This window comes from Theropithecus gelada, chromosome 6, assembly GCF_003255815.1.
Source record: "Theropithecus gelada isolate Dixy chromosome 6, Tgel_1.0, whole genome shotgun sequence".
NCBI classification, from domain to species: domain Eukaryota; kingdom Metazoa; phylum Chordata; class Mammalia; order Primates; family Cercopithecidae; genus Theropithecus; species Theropithecus gelada.
In genome coordinates this window covers 176,716,055-176,728,093 of record NC_037673.1, presented here as the reverse complement: position 1 = coordinate 176,728,093, position 12,039 = coordinate 176,716,055, and the positions used below count along the sequence as shown (strand labels likewise).

Sequence of the window (12,039 nt, the reverse complement as noted above, 5' to 3'; positions counted from 1 at the left end):
TCTGCCAAAAAGGTGAAAAACATTTGTTCACACATTCTTCTGATTAATCCCCTAACTTCCAACGCCAACTATACAATGACCAAATCTATCAAACCCCCAACCGCTGTCTGGTCCAGATACCCATTAGACATATCCCCTAAGTATCCAGAAGGTATGTCAAACTTAACCAGATCAAAAATCAAACTATTTTACTTTCCTTGTCCAAATCTGTACTTCTTTTTTTTTTTTTTTTTTTTTTTGAGACAGAGTCTCTGTCTCCCAGGCTGGAGTGCAGTGGCCAGATCTCAGCTCACTGCAAGCTCCGCCTCCCGGGTTTACGCCATTCTCCTGCCTCAGCCTCCCAAGTAGCTGGGACTACAGGCACCGCCACCTCGCCTGGCTAGTTTTTTGTATTTTTTAGTAGAGACAGGGTTTCACCGTGTTAGCCAGGATGGTCTCGATCTCCTGACCTCGTGATCCGCCTGTCTCGGCCTCCCAAAGTGCTGGAATTACAGGCTTGAGCCACTGTGCCCAGCCCCAAATCTGTTCTTCTATTTCCCAAGTTAAATCATACCAACAGTTCTCCAAGCTAAACAAGTTCTGAATCATACTCAACTCTTTCCTATTTTTTTTTTTTAATAGCTTATGGCTTCTCTGTCCCTAATTCTGGTATCCTGTGCTTTTCTATCCCCTATGCCGATGTACTTGAGCTCTCACAGGATGTAAATGAACTCTAACTCCTTTAATCCAGCTTCTACATTTTCATTATGTGCCTCCTGAAAAAGTATGTTACATGAACCATTTGCTCACCCATATCCAGCTAAACTCTCACTGGATTTCTATCTATACAGGAAATCCCAACACTTTATGAAAAAGCCTACAACTATTCACAAGCTGTTTCTGACCACTCTTCCTGTCCCTCTCATCCCTGTGTCCTATGCTCCACCGCCCAAGTTGTTCCCAACAAGCTGTTCCTTCTCCCTGTCCTACTCAACCTAACAAATCCCTATTCATCCTTTAAAACCCAGCTTAAAGACCTCTGAGATGACTCCCTGGGTTTTCCAAGCAGAATGAGTTTCTCTTTCCTTAGCATGCCCAAAATGTTTTGTGCTTTCTTAATTACTATATAATCCGATGAGTATTCTGTTGGTTCGTTTGTCTTTCTCTACAACACTATAAACCTCCTTGGGACAAAAGACTGTAAGCCCCACAAAGGTAGCATGGGACCTGACACATAGGTTGTTCAACAAGGATTTTTGAAACTGAGTTTTAGTACTATTTAAAAATGGTATTAAAGAAGTATAATCAACTATAAAACTTGCTTTGAAAACGTGAACTTGAATTAGCTGGGCGTGATGGCGGGTGCCTGTAGTCCCAGTTACTAGGGAGGCTGAGGCAGGAGAACGGTGTCAACCAAGGAGGTGAGGCTTGCAGTGAGCCTAGATGGTGCCACTGCACTCCAGCCTGGGCCACAGTGCGAGACTCTGTCTCAAAAAAAAAAAAAAAAAAAAAGGAAAGAGAAACAAAACGTGAATTTGGCCAGGTACAGGAGCTCACACCTATAATCCTAGCACTTTGGGAGGCCAAGGCGGAAGGACTGCTTGAGCCCAAGAGTGTGAGACCAAACTGGGCAACGTAGAGAGACCTCATCTCTACTAAAAATAAGAAAAATCAGCCAGGTATGGTGGCACACACCTGTGATACCAGGTACTCAGGAGGCTCGCATGAACCTGGGAGGTCAAAGCTGCAGCAAGTCATCATCACTCCAGCTTGGGTGACAGAGTGAGACCCTGTCAATAAAGAAAAGGAAAAGGAAAAGAAAGAAAAAGGAAAAAAAAAGAAAGGAAAAGGTGAACTTGTTCCAGTGTAACTGATACACAAATTAGAGAACAATTTGAGCACAAGCCGTACCTCCTGTTTATTTAGGTGCTATTTTGTCACGTAAACACTAGATGAAGGGAGAAAGTTTGCACCCAGTCGAACTGAACTGTGTAGAAATACCTGAAACACCCTTCAAACACCTACCAGCTAAGTCAGTTCACTACGTGTTAAGGGCCACACCTATTCGCTTCTGGTGTTACAACCTTCCATCTGATTATACGTAATTCTTCTACCACTTCACAAGTAGCACTTCACACAGTAACTCACAAGCAGCAACCTTTCTGACATCCCTTTCCACAAGCAAACCAGGCCTTTTCAAGCCAAAATGCCACATTTATTACAGTATCTATATATTTCTTAACCATTCAACACGTGTAAAACTGTTCTATCATTTTTACCAGGTTCCTTTTTTAAATGTGTCACTGATAAAGCTTCCTTTTTTAAATGTGTCACTGACAACCCCATTTGTCAGTCATTTCTACTGTACAATTCTGCAAAGGAGTGATTTTTTAGGAACCTGTATGTTGCTTTACAGCAAACTGACTGTATAAATTAACAGTTGTATGAGAACTTCTTAGACCTTAAGTTAGTCTCACTATTCCAATTCCAATAATTTACTAAAGAGGAAACTGTCATCCCAAAATTTCACAAAATTTTTACAACGCATATTCTAGCAAACCATCAGGATACTGATAACTTTTTAAGCTTGGTGGCTTTGATTTCAACTGGGCATAGGGTTGAATCTTCCAGCTTAAGGTTTATAGCCTGCCTAAGCCTAACTCAGAAGACAAGTGTTCTCAACACCTGAACTTTCATGAGTACTATTTTATGATTTTCATTGCTTTGACTGTTTTTAACTTCTTCCAAAACATACTGACATTTTGATTTTAAATGACCCTGTATTATACAGCAACTGGGCATAGCCCTAAAGTCCCATAAGGGACCACAGACTCAGGAGACACCATATCCAAGTTAAAAACAGATCCAAGCCAAGCACGGTGGCTCACGCCTGTAATCCTAGCACTTTGGGAGGCCAAGGCGGGCAGATCACTTGAGGTCAGGAGTTTGAAACCAGCCTGGCCAACATGGTGAAACCCTGTCTTTACTAAAAATACAAAAAAATTAGTCAGCATGGTGGCAGGAGCCTGTAATCCCACCTACTCGGGAGGCTGAGGCAAGAGAATGGCTTGAACCCAGGAGGCGGAGGTTGCAGTGGGCCGAGATCATGCCACTGCACTCCAGCCTGGGTGACAGAGAGAGCCTTCATCTCAAAAAAAAAAAAAAAAAAAAAAAAGAAAAACCAAAAGAAAAAATAGATCCAAAGTCACTAACTCCATAATACCTCAAATATATACTTGTACGGCTTCCACTCTATTCTCCACAGGGATGCCAAAGTGATCTCTAAATCACCTTGCTCCCCTGCTAAAAATATTTTGGCTCTCTCTTCTGCTGTAAGATACAGGTAGAAACTTCACTTTTAGCTTAGCAAGCATGGTCCTTCAAAATCTAGACCAGACACACCTTTGCATGCACACTCGAGTCATGCCCACTGTTCCAATAACACCTTATCACTAGTCTTACCCTAACACTTGACACCTCAGTGTACCCACAGTTTCTTCTGTTTAACGTGACTCCCTCTCCCCAGTTTGGTAAATCCTATTCAGTGTTATTTTCCGTAAACTGCCCCCACACCCTCCGCAAGTTTAATCATTCTCTATTGCGTTCTCCCACAGCACTCTGTGCACCTATTAAGCCTATACGCTATGAGAGGGCAAAATCAGAGTATTATTTGTCTTTGAATTCTCAGTGTTAAAACACTGTGACTGGCCGGGCGCGGTGGCTCACGCCTGTAATCCCAGCACTTTGGGAGGCCGAGACGGGCGGATCACGAGGTCAGGAGATCGAGACCATCCTGGCTAACACGGTGAAACCCCGTCTCTACTAAACAAATAGAAAAATTAGCTGGTTGTGGTGGCGGGCGCCTGTAGTCCCAGCTATATGGGAGGCTGAGGCAGGAGAATGGCTTGAACCTGGGAGGCGGAGCTTGCAGTGAGTGGAGGTGGCGCCACTGCACTCCAGCCTAGGCGACAGAGCGAGACTCCGTCTCAACAACAACAACAACAACAACAAACACTGTGACCAGTACATACCTTAACATGTAACTTAAATTACCAAGAAAATATAAATGGACGAAGGAGAGATAAAGACCAGAGAAGGGTAAAGTGAAGACAGCCTAAATGAGTCCCCATCTTGGATCAAATAACCCCCAACCTCACTACTTATTCAAGTACCAAAATACAGTACATTCCATTATACTCTAATGCACCCCAGCTATGCATACAGTATATGTTTACAGTTTATTCACAATTTTTTTTTTGAGACGGAGTTTCACTCTTTTTGCCCAGGTTGGAGTGCAATGGTGTGCTCTCGGCTCCGCCTCTCATGTTCAAGCAATTCTCCTGCCTCAGCCTCCCGAGTAGCTGGGATCACAGGCATGTGCCACCACGCCCAGATAATTTTGTATTTTTAGTAGAGATAGGGTTTCTCCATGTTGGTCAGGCTAGTCTCGAACTCCTAACCTCAGGTGATCCGCCTGTCTTGGCCTCCCCAAAGTGCTGGGATTAAAGGCATGAGCCACCACGCGCAGCCTCAGCAATTCTTAATTTCAGATACATAGTGTTTTATTAATCACACTTTGTTGTAAAATGACTACCTTGAGTAATGGGTATAAAGATATCTACAAATCCAACTCTGGTTTTCCCAGTAAAACATACATTTTTAGCTGAGCCTATTAGGACTTTTCCAAAGTGATAAATATAAAGCACAGCTTCCCAAACCAGTGGACCTTACTTACATATGGGAATGGGTTCTAAATGTGCTGAACATATTGATCCCTCACCCCTAATGGCCCAACGAATATAGCTGTGAGCTGCCTTAACATTTATTTCAGTATGTCTTACATATATTATCCTTTTCTGTTGCACCACGAAAAAGGTTTACGCTTTAAAGAATATAAGAAGGCAAATATGGGTACTGGAATGTCTAAGCATTAACCAAAATGCATATTTTTTTTTTTTTTGAGACTGAGTTTCACTCTTGTCACCCAGGGTGGAGTGCAGTGGCAATCTCTGCCTCCCGGGTTCAAGCAATTCTCCTGCCTCAGCCTACTGAATACCTGGGATTACAGGCATGCGCCACCACACCTGGCTAATTTTGTATTCTTAGTAGAGACAGGGTTTCACCGTATTGGCCAAGCTGGTCTCGAACTCCTGACCTCAGGTGATACACCCATCTTGGCCTCCGAAAGTGCTGGGATTACAGGTGTGAGTCACCGCACCTGGCATAAAATGCATACTTTTAAACTACAGGTACAGTGGGCAAATTCCTACAATGCCTTTACACATTTGTAGTTAGGACCAAATTCTATAAACCAACCTTACCTCTGCTCAAAAGAAAACAGTTTGAAATTTCCCAATAATTGTAGTTTTACTTTGCCAACAACATTTAAGAAACCTGAAAATACCTACAAATTGAACAGGCATATTCAAAAGGAGCTGCCTAGGCTGCATCACCACTATCAAGACACTATGGAAATTAATAATTGCCTTTCAGAGAAAATCTTCAGTCTCACAAGAATATCTATGTCTTTTGTCACCATTTTTAAAAACTGATCAAGACAGGGTCTCACTACGTTGTGACAGTTATCACAAGCTTTAAATATTTTATATTTTTCTGAGACAGGGTCTTGCTGGTCTCAAAAACACCTGGGCTCAAGCCATCCTCCTTCCTCAGCCTCCCAAAGTGCTGGGATTACATGGTGAGCCATCATGCTTGGCAATTACATAATCTTCTTTGACCATTTCATTAAGCATCTCGTTCACCTACTGAGAAGTGACCTGAAATAACTTCTAACCATTAAAATACCCTCTACCCTCCCAAAAGAACAAACCTCTAGTAATGAGGTCACACACTCGTGTGCTCTCACATGCACACAAACCCAGTCTTTCCCCTCGTAATTACAGTATCATGGGCAAGTCACCTCCACCTTTCTAGGTCTGTTTTCTCATTAGCAGCTGTTCAAATATTTTGTTTAAAACAAACCACCTGGAGTAGATCACAGATCTAAAGATATTAAGCCATTTTTATTCTAATTTTACTCTAAAAGTCACAACATTCTAAAGACTGTGATGGCCAGGCATGTTGGCTCATGCCTGTAATTGCAGCACTTTGGGAGGCCAAGGAAGGAAGATCGCTTGAGTTCTGGAGTTGGAGACCTGCCTGGGCAACAAAGCAAGACTCTACAAAAACTTTAGAAATCAGCCGTGGTGGTGTCTGCCGGTAGTCCCAGCTAGTCAGGAGGGTGAGGCAGAAGGATCGCTTGAACCCAGGAGGCAAAGGCTGCAGTGAGCCAAGAACTGTGCCACTGCACTCCAGCCTGGGTGACAGAGTGAGATCCTGTCTCAAAAACAATAAATAAATTAAATAAAGACTGTGATAAATGTCTTAACAGCAATTCTCCAAAAAAGCCACCCTTTTGATCAATGGCCCACATCTACTCCTACAGCCTACAAATCTGTTCTGGAGTGGTAAATTCTAGTACATTGTAAAAAATACAAAGTGCTACTACACACCATTTTATTTTTTCAGTTATGCACATTCACTCTCTTCCTCTTCAAAGTTAAATTCCCAGATACAAGTAGGCAAGAAGATTCAGCACTAACAATGAGACAATCCACCTGGAAAACAGGTAAGTATGGGAACTCAAATTCAAGCAGATTATCTAAAACACATCAGCTTAACACAGTAACAGCAAATCCAAGAAGGTCAAGCGAGACGACCATTCACAATGTTGTCGATGGCAGTAACAGTTAAAAACAGAAGGCTACAGGTGTTGGTTAGCAGGCTCCTCGCGGAAGGCGAAGGAGGTAAAGAGTGGAAGGAAGTTTCCAAAGAAAACAACGATTAGTGTTGAAAAACAAAAAGGAGGGGTGCAATTGGGTTCCCAGAGAAAACTGCTACTAGCAACCAGCGCGATCTCCGAGTCCTTAGCAACACTATAAAACAAGTCTCTTCACTGCATGCTAAGTGCTTCTTTAACCTGTAATCCACCCCGTCCTCTCCCCCAAAATCTGCGTTAAACGGCATTTTAAGAACATTTTAGGGGACGGGTAAGCAGCGGGTTTCCCGCTCGACAGTAACTGCGGCCACGGAGTGCGAAGTTCCACACGCGAACCACCCACAGAGCCGCTCCTCCGAAGTTGCCACCGTCTTGGCCCCGAGTCCCGGGACACGGACTCGCTCCTCCGGCGACGGCAGCCGGGACCAGCCGGGACCCCAGAGCCCGGCGCCGGCCCCTCCCCTCCCCTCCGCCCGCCGCCGCCGCCGTCAATCAACGCCCCCCGGCAGGGACTCGGCTCGGGGGCGCGGCCCGGGGCGGGGCGGGATCGCGGCGCGTCGAGGGCCCCCCACAGCCGCCAGCCCGGGGAGCGGCGAGCCCGCCGCCCACGAAACTCAAGTTGCCGCGACCGAGGCCGGCCGACGGGGCGGTCCGTGCGCGGCCGCAGAGAGAAGCGGCGCCCCGGCCGGGCCTCGGGCCTGCCTCGCTCACCTCTCGGGGTGCGCCGCCTTCCTCCGCCGCTGCCGCCGCCTCCTCCCTGTGAGCGCAGCGGGGTCTGACCTGTGGAACCACCATACCAGTCCCGCCCGCTGCTGCAGCGCCGCCGCCGCCGCTCCTCTCCGCCTCAGTCGCTGCTCTTTGTTCCCCGTCCGAGAGCCGCCGCTTCAGCCGCCCGCCTCAGCCGCCCCGGCGGGCCGCCACTACGCCCTCCCGCCCTCTCGGCCCCCGGCCTCGCCCTCCTCGCTGCGCCCGCCGCTGCCTTCGCCTCCACGCCGCCGACGCCGCCGCCACCGACGCCGACGCCTCCTCCTCCGCGCCCCCCTCGTTTTCATTGAAAGCAAACAAGCATCATGGCGGCGGCCGCCGTCCCTCAGCCAGCGAGCGCCCGGACCGCCGCCGGCACGCCAACATCCCGGCCGCTCATTGGCCGCCGTCGCTGGGCGCAACCATCCGGCCTTCGGCGCGGGGGTCGCTGCGGCCTGCCGCGGCCTAGGCCCCGCCCCTCACCCCCGCGCTGAGGAACGGTGGTCCGGCCCGGCGCGCTGCGGGCCCTGCTCCCGGCCTCCCCCGTCCTCTTTCCGTCCATCCTTGGTCTCCTTCTGTTCCCGCTCTCCCCGCTCCGTTCCTGCCTTGGCACTTCTGTTTTCTCCTCTCTGTAGCGCTCCTCCATTTCTCATCTACTTCTTTTTCCGCCTCGGGTGGTCCACTTTTTTTTTTTTTTTTTTTTTTTTGAGACGGAGTCTCGCTCTGTCGTCCAGGCTGCAGTGCAGGGGCGCGATCTCGGCTCACTGCAAGCTCCGCCTCCCGGGTTTACGCCATTCTCCTGCCTCAGCCTCCCGAGTAGCTGGGACCACAGGTGCCCGCCACCGCGCCCGGCTAATTTTTTTTTGTATTTTTAGTAGAGACGGGGTTTCCGCATGTTAGTCAAGATGGTCTCGATCTCCTGACCTCGTGATCCGCCCGCCTCGGCCTCCAGATGCAGGGATTACAGGCGTGAGCCACCGCGCCCGGCCGGGTTGTCCGCTTTTATCTCTTCTCTTCCCTCTTCCTTGATCCTCCTCCCTTTTTTCTCCTTTTCCTTTTCCTTAAGCCTTCGCCTGTCATTCACGTCGAAACACAGGTATTTGCCCGGAGCCAGTATCTTGATCTGCCTAAAGACAAGACAATCAGTCGTGAGCAGGCGAATGTTATTCCTTCCTCAATGACGCAGAAAAAGAGTAAGTTAACATACCGTTTCAGTCCATGAATGGTAATTCATTCCAGTACATTAATGGACAGTACGGTGCTGGGCTCCTAGCCTGAGTAACGGACAACAGCTGCTGTGCTCAAAGATCGAAAGGTGTTCGGGGCAAACTCTGGTAGTTGAAGGTGAGCAGAGAAATGACTGGGCTGATTCATGATGCTTACATCAGGAAATATTAGTTGACTGATGGTCAGGGCACAGAGATGAATCAGACCCCACCCAGCCCTGAGTAAGCTCACAGTCTAGGGGCAAGAAGAACACTCAACAGACTTAATATTGGAGATATATTGGTCTGGCGCGGTGGTTCACGCCTGTAATCCCAGCACTTTGGGAGGCCGAGGGGGGCAGAGCAGCTGAGGTCGGGAGTTTGAAAACAGCCTGACCAACATGGCGAAACCCCCTCCCTACTGAAAATTCAAAAAATTAGCCGGGTGTGGTGGTGTGCACCTGTAATCCCAGCTACTGGGGAGGCTGAGACAGGAGAATCGCTTGAACCTGGGAGGCGGAGGTTGTGGTGAGCCGAGATCGCACCATGGCACTCAGGCCTGGGCAACAAGAGCGAAACTCTGTCTCAAAAAAAAAAAAAAAAAAAAAAATTCGAAGTATATGCTGAAGGGTATGGTGTGAAGGAAAAGGAATAGCTGCCTGCCCACCCATGTGGCAAAGTAGGATAGGCTGCTAACTGCTTCCTGGAAAATCAACCCTGAAGAAATGGGAGTGAGACAGGTTCCAGGAACTAACCGTAGCAGCAAACCAAGGCTTCTGCGTCACTGAAGGCTGTTGAGAGCTGGGGATGTGGGAAATGGGTTACTGTTGCCTGGGGTGGAGGAGACCTGGCTGGAAGGGCAAGGAAAGGATGAGGGAAAAGCTGTTCAGAGATCAAGATGATCTCCCTCTCCCCAGCATGGCCTTGGGATGGTCATTGCTTAGCACTGCCATGACATCAGTAGTGACGCCCAGGCCTCTAGGGCCATAGGACACTGGGCAATGATGGCAGTGCAAAAGCCCAGAAGTCAGGAAGAACACATGGAGACCGACCAGCAGGCTGCCTGTGGCCATCCCTCCACAACCTCCTCCCACCCCAGGCAGGGAGTCGTGCAGCCCTGTGTTGTACAGAGCATCCCAGGCTGAGAGGCCAATGGCACAGACACCCTGCAGGGCCTCTCCTCCCTGTGTGAGTGCCCTGGCCATCTGTGCTCCAGCCTGGGTGCCTTTTTGTAATTTGTATGGCCAGAGGCAGCTACTCTCAGCCCGGTGCAAGGACTCACGCCTGTAATCCCAGCACTTTGGGAGGCTGAGGCACGCAGATCACTTGAAGCCAGGAGTTCGAGACCAGCCTGGCCAACGTGGCAAAACCCCATCTCCACTAAAAAGACCCAAAAAAAATCAGCTGGGTATGGTGGCGGGCGCCTGTAATCCCAGCTACTTGGGAGGCTGAGGCGTGAGAATCGCTTGAATCCAGGAGGCAGAGGTTGCAGTGAGCTAAGGTTGCGCCATGGCACTCCAGCCTGGGCGACAGAGCGAGACTGTCTCAGAAAACAAACAAAACCCAGAGGGAGCCATCCCCTCGTGACTGGCAGGATTGTATGGAGGTGGGGAGGTCTTGTTGCACAAAATCTTGGTAGCATAAAGCAACAATTTTACTGTATCTCATGATTCTGATGCTCGCCCTTGGGGCCGCATGCCTCTGCCAAAGGTGGCAGCTGGGTGTTGAATATCTGGCACCTCGGTGTCCCCTGACGAGGCCTCCCTCTGCAGTGTCTCATCCTTCAGCCTTTGTGTGTGGCCCCTTTCTCCAGCCGGAGGTGATCCTGCGCTTCTTACATGACAACCGGGGGCCCCAAGAGGAAAGCAAAGCCGCCAGGGCTTCTGAAGAAGGCCACTTCCTCAATATTCCATTAATTAAAGCAGGCACAAGCCCAAGCCAGATTCAAGAGGAGAGGACATAAGCTGTAGAGGAGCTGCGCACACATACAGGGCGGGGTGGACTTATTGGAGCCCTCTGGGGAGACTTGCTACCGCCAGGAGGGTACAATAGTGGCTCTGCTGTGCATGCCCTGTTCTTTCTACATATCTGAAGAGAACCCTGGAAAACACCCACTCACCTTTCAGATCCAGATCAAAGTGCCGCTCACGTTAGGCCAGACCTCCCGTTGCAAGTTATAAAACTCACAACTCAGTATTTCTTTGCAAGAAAGAGGGAATTGAATTGAAAGAGGGAATGCGGACCCATTCAAGCATTGTAAGGTGGCATCAAGAATCAATCTCACCTCATACCTTCCACCCTACTCTCCTCTCTGCTGGCCTCACACAGGTGGGAAAGATGCCACCGACACCTGCAGGCTTAGATTCTACCAGCTTCTCCACTCAGAGAAGGTGCTTCTTTCCTAATGGCCAAAGACCCAGGGCGGGCTCTCACTGGCCTGGCCTGGGCCCTGTTTCTGCTGCAGCCAGGCAGTACCAAAGCAGGACCAATCTGGGATTGTTATGTGTGAAGCTAGGACAGCATGAATTGGTGGCAACCAGCACCATCTTCCCACCACGTGGAGAGATGAGACAGTGATGAAGATGTGGAGTCTCAGAGCAAGGGCCTGACAGTTTGATTTCAGTGGTTTTTTCCTTTAGCCTGTGACCTATACCAGAACCTATTTCAGGTATACAAGACTTTTTTTTTTTTTTGCTTAATGTAGTTTGAGTTTGGCTTCTGTAGCTTACAACCAAAATAATTCTAATTTGACCAGTCAATGCGTTGCACAGATGGATGCGTCACCAGAATAGGGTCCTCATCCGACGTACACAGCAAGTTAGCGCGCCAAGACCCCAGGCTGCAGCACAGGAACAGTTTTAATCCTAGGCCCACGGGATGTGGGGACAGGGAGAAACCAAATCTGCCTCCCTGATGAGTCTGGGGCTAGGAATTTCAAGGGTTTTGGAGTGGGCTACAGAGTGGAGCTTGTTGGTTTGTCAAGGAGAGCAGGATGCAGCTGTGTTCTCATGCTGATTTGGTTCCTTTGGATGAGGGTTGGGGGGTCTTCAGACTGGTTGGCATCAGCTGTTCGACTGGAATTCAGGATCTGCTTGAGCACTTCTTTTATATTTATTTACTTATATTTATTTTTTATTTTTACCTCTGAGACAGAGTCTTGCTCTGTCGCCCAGGCTGGAGTGCAGTGGCACAATCTCTGCTTGCTGCAAGCTCCGCCTCCCAGGTTCAAGCAATTGTCCTGCCTCAGTTTCCCAAGTAGCTGGGATTACAGAGGCACACCACCACACCCGGCTGATTTTTGTATTTTTAAGTAGAGACAGAGTTTCACTATGT

At 48.6% G+C, this 12,039-nt stretch overlaps 1 protein-coding gene across 1 annotated transcript in view; it reads right to left on the bottom strand.

Moving 5' to 3' along the window:
* Nucleotides 1–7,884, bottom strand: part of CNOT6 (CCR4-NOT transcription complex subunit 6) — an 87,078-nt gene extending 79,194 nt beyond the window's left edge. The window contains exon 1 of the mRNA XM_025388576.1: nucleotides 7,469–7,884. The gene's annotated coding sequence lies outside the window, so the exon portion shown is untranslated. The remainder of the gene's footprint in view (nucleotides 1–7,468) is intronic.
* Between the last annotated feature and the right edge of the window lie 4,155 nt (nucleotides 7,885–12,039).